This window comes from Eumetopias jubatus, unplaced genomic scaffold (assembly GCF_037043125.1).
Source record: "Eumetopias jubatus isolate StellerSeaLion01/CBP00866 unplaced genomic scaffold, mEumJub1_p1.0 scaffold_14, whole genome shotgun sequence".
In the NCBI taxonomy this organism is placed as follows: domain Eukaryota; kingdom Metazoa; phylum Chordata; class Mammalia; order Carnivora; family Otariidae; genus Eumetopias; species Eumetopias jubatus.
The window spans coordinates 85,215,236-85,220,196 of NW_028274820.1; positions in this window are offsets into that span (position 1 = coordinate 85,215,236).

Sequence of the window (4,961 nt, forward strand, 5' to 3'; positions counted from 1 at the left end):
CAAGGAACCAACGAAAAGGAATAGAAACACAAGTCAACTCAGAAATTAAAGTCGCAAGCCTGAACAAATGCTTGTATTCCATCTGGATTTATGCTATTTACATGATGCTGAATCCTGAAGCAGAGAAATTAAATCTGAACTTGGTTTAGGACACTTGGAATGCCATATAGCCCCACAGAAGCAAGAAAGAGCTCTGTCAGTGAGGCACCTGGGTGGCTGGGTCGGTTAAGTGGCCGACTCTTGATTTCAGCTCAAGTCATGATCTCAGGGTCCTGGGATTGAGCCCTGCGTTGGGCTCCATGCTCAGTGGGGAGCCTGCTTGAGGAGTCTCTCTCTCCCTCTGCTCCTCCCCCTGCTCATGCTCTCTCTCTCTAAAATAAATGAATAAATCTTTTCTTAAAATTAAAAAGAAAAGAAAAGAAAAGAAAGAGCTCTGTTGCAATGTTTCATAACCCAGGGCATATGGGACTCTCACTAAACAAACACCTACTGAAGAAGAGTTTACAATTTCAAACTAGACAAGGAAGCAATCCACCATAAGGAAGAGTCAGCCTGACACAACAACTAGGAGAATCAACATTCCAAGAACTGTGCATAAGAAAACAACATGAAAAACACTATATATTGGGCGCCTGGGTGGCTCAGTTGGTTAAGCGACTGCCTTCGGCTCAGGTCATGATCCTGGAGTCCCGGGATCGAGTCCTGCATCGGGCTCCCTGCTCATCCGGGAGTCTGCTTCTCCCTCTGACCCTCTTCCCTCTCGTGCTCTCTCTCATTCTCTCTCTCTCTCAAATAAATGGATGAAATCTTTAAAAAAAAAACACTATATATTAAGTATACTTAAAACTATTAAAGACAGTGGGGCGCCTGGGTGACTCAGATGGTTAAGCATCTGCCTTCGGCTCAGGTCATGATCCCAGGGTCCTGGGATCGAGCCCCACATCCCATGCTGAGCAAAGAGCCTGCTTCTCCTTCTCCCTCTGCCTGCTGCTTCCCCTGATTGTACAATCTCTCTCTGTCGAAAATAAATAAAATTAAAAAAAACTATTAAAGACAAGAAAATAAACCATTATGAAAATATTGCACTATAAAAAAAAAAAAACCCTTACTGAGGGAATAAAATAAAACAGGGAAAGACACACCATTGAAATTAGACTCAATGACCCATTAAGCAGTAGACTAGACCCAGCTGATAAGAGAATTAGTGACTTGGAAGATAGAGCTGGTGAAATCATTCAAAATGTGGAGAGGGGAAAGTGATGAGATATGAAATATGAAAGAATAGTTTAAAGACACTAGTGAAAGCATAAGACAGCATTAGCAACAAAAGATTACAGAAAAAAAAATAGGATATCTTCCAGAGGCCAAGAGAAAACTGTCAACCTAAAATTCTATGCCCATTAAATTTCTATTTAAATTATATGAAATAAAGACATTTGAGAATGTTCACCAAAGACTTTCACTGAAATGCTGCTAAAAGATATACTTCATAAAAAGGGAACAAATAAGAAGCAAGGAGTGAAATGCAGGCAGGAATGGTGAGCAGAGAAATTTAGAAATATGTTAGTGAATCTAAATGAGCACTGAAAGCCACTGTTAGTGCAACATAAATTGGTCCAACTGCTTTGTAGAGCAATTTGGCAATAATCAGTAAAGTTTAAGATGCACATATACTATGACCCAGAAATTCTACTTCTCGGTATCTACCTTAGAGAAGTGCTTACATATATACCCAAGACACATGCGCAGCACTAACCACTAAAGCATTGTTTTCTTTTTATTTATTTATTTATTTAGTTAGTTAGTTAGTTAGTTAGTTAGTTGTTTATTTGAGAGAGAGAACGCACCGACAAGTGGGGCGAGGGGAGGGGCAGAGGGAGAAGGAGAGAAGCAGACTCCCCACTGAGCACCAAGTGGGAGCCCATACAGGCCAATCTCCAGAAACTCTGAGATCAAGACCTGAGCTGAAATCAAGAGTCAGACGCTTAACCAACTGAGCCACCCAGGCACCTCTAAGACATTGTTTTCTAACACGGAAAACTGGAAACAGCCTAAATGCCTATTAGCAGAAGAATGGATAAGTAAATTGTGGTGTATTCAAATACTGAAATAATATTCAGCAGTTAAAATTCATTAATTGGAGCTAAATGAGACATGGATAAATGTTAAAAAAATATTGAGAGAAGAAGAAAGTTTGCAGAATTTTTATTTATTTTTAAGTTATCTCTACGCCCAGTGTGGGGTTCAAACTCAGGACCCAGAGATCGAGGGTCATATGCTCTACCAACTGAGACAAACAGGAGCCCCCAGATAGATTTCTTTAAAATACACAAGTCAATATTTTGTTGTTTGTGGATACAAACGTATTAAGTAAAACTGCGAAACCATAAATAGAAGGGCTATCTCTGAATCAAATGTGGCAAAAATGAACTGTTGTTGGATTTCAGTGGTGAGTACATGGATATTTGTTGTTATATTCTGTACTGTGCTTTTCTGCATATTTGAAATATTCACTTTTTCTTTTCTTTTTAATGGGCCTTTAGAAATAAAGGTAAAGGGGGATAGATGGGCTGCATCAGTCCTCAGAGAGGATGATCTGTTGGGATGGGATTAAGGGGAGGCTGAGTCCAGAGTTCAGGGATTACAAGGATTAACTCAGATCATCCCCCTAAGCTGATTACCTGGCTGGCATCCCCACCACTCCTGGCCCTTCAGATATGCATCCCTGGACCACAGTTCACGTCCCCCTATGCCTGCTAAGCCCTTACCTCCTGCCTCCTAACTTCACCTCCACCCTCAACCCAGTACTGATCTGGCCAGGATTTGCCCAAATTTGAGTCCTGAAAATAGACTGGTTCAGGTCTCTCCTGAATGCTCCCCAAATCAAGGGTGAGTGGTGACCTGCACCCTAGGAGCCAAGGAGAGATTAGTCCTAATACTCAGGATCAGAACTCCCTGAGGAGAGCCTGGATCACTGGAGGTCACAGTTGACAACTTCCTCTCCTGCCCCTCCCTCCATAACCAAAAAGTCAGCAGTCAAGGTCAACTGTTAACAACGGAACTTGCTGGCTGAGCCAGGACTAGCAGGAGCTGTGGTTGGGCAGAGCAAACAGCCATTGGGCTTCCAACCTTCCAGCATGTCAGTCTCCAGAGCTCTACGCCCCCATCTTGACACCTTGCCACCCCCATGCCAGCCATGTCTGGACAGGCCTGATATCTGCAGCAGACTCTCTGAATGGGGTCTTCGTGGGCTTGTTCAACGGCCTTTCCCCACAACTGGATCACCTTGACCACAGGATCCGAAGTGTAATCCTGTTCTCTGGGGAGCAAATGAAACCTCCTTGATCTGTGCTCCTGATCTCTCAGAGCACCAGGCTCAGGGTTTGAGAGGGAGAAAAAAAAAAAAGGAGGGAGGGGGGAGGGAAAGACTCATAGGGCAACATTATACTTAATAGGCAACATTTAACTCTATGTGAAATCATATATTGAATGATAAGACAGCATTAACTGTGTAGTTGAGAGATTTACCTTTCTCATTTACTGTGTCAGACACTTTGTCAGATGCTGGAGATACAAAAATGACTAAGGTACTTCCCAGTCTTCTGGAAGTTGGGCAGACACAAGAGTAAAAACCTGACCTTGACACCTGAAAGTGACAGGCGCTGCCCTAGAGGGAAGGAGGAAGGGTGGAGCACAGGAGGCTTCTACTGGTCTAGGGGTGGGCATCAGGGAAGGCTGCTGGAGGTGACTCCCGACTGAGGGTTGAAGAATAAGTAGGGATGTCCAGGCAAAGAAGGGCCTCTTTCCTGAAGAATATGAAGGGCTTGTGAACCTGGAAGCCTGTGGGGGTGAACACAGACAATGTATGTCCACAACCTGGTGAGTGAATATGCAAGAAAAGGGATTGGTGTGTGTCCCTGGCTCAAGAATCTCCTAACACTTTTCTGGGTGTGTTGGGACTGCCTGGTTCCCAAGTGTACCCACTTCTTTCCTGGCTGAGACCTGGAGAGATGTGAGAACAATTGCCTCCTCAAGATCCGGCACCCGGTGGTAGATGTTCCTTCAATGAATAAGTGAAATAAGCCCTCTGGGTTTCCACATCTCCCTCGTGTGAGAGTGAAAATCAGTAGTGCCCACTCCGAACAGGCTACCGAGGCACGGTGGGCAGTGGTCGTGGCTCGAAGCTCAGAGGGTGTGGGGCCAGGCGGGAAGGCAGAGTGGTGGAGAGAAGCGGTCTTCAGGCAGTGAGGGCTGCGTGGGGCCAAGGAGCGGCCCTCCTGAGAGGGTCTCAGTTTCTGGCTTGGTGGGGGCGCGAGGAAAGCAGAGAGATCAGGGCCCTGCAGTTCACATATCTCCGCCTTGGCTTTCCTCTTCCTGCCTTCACGCAGTCCTGGGACGCAAGAGGCCACCGCGCAGGAATGGGGCCGGCGGCCGGGGGTCCGCGCTGCCTGCGGAGGTGGGGGACTCGGGCCCTGCTCGGTGGGCGTGTGTCTGCGCGTTTGGAGGAAACAGGACCGGAGGATTCGTCCAGCTTTGTCCCCTTTCTCCCCCATCGCTGCGCGGGACAGGACGCTAACACATGGCCCCGGGGGTCCCCCCGCTCAGCCCACTCTGGGCAGGACCCTTCGCCAGAACCAGCGGATCTTGTGGCCACTCCTGGGGCAACCTCAAGCCCCGAGTGGCTCCCGTCCTCTCCCCCTCTCCCACGCCCGGGTCGTGGGGTGTGTCGGGGGACACGCTCCCTCGGCCTCTCCGCGCTGGCTCGCCGCCCCCAGGTCCGGGAGCCGGGTGGAGGGAGGGCTTCCGGGCGGGGGCGGGGGCGGGGGCGGCGTCAGGTGGCCGGGCCAGGCCCCGCCCCCTCGGCCCGCCCTCCTTCCCCCTGCGCACCCGGCTCCGGGTCCCCGGCCTGGCGGCTGCGGCGTCTCCTCCAAGCGGCGGCGACGGTGGCGGCGCGAGCGGCC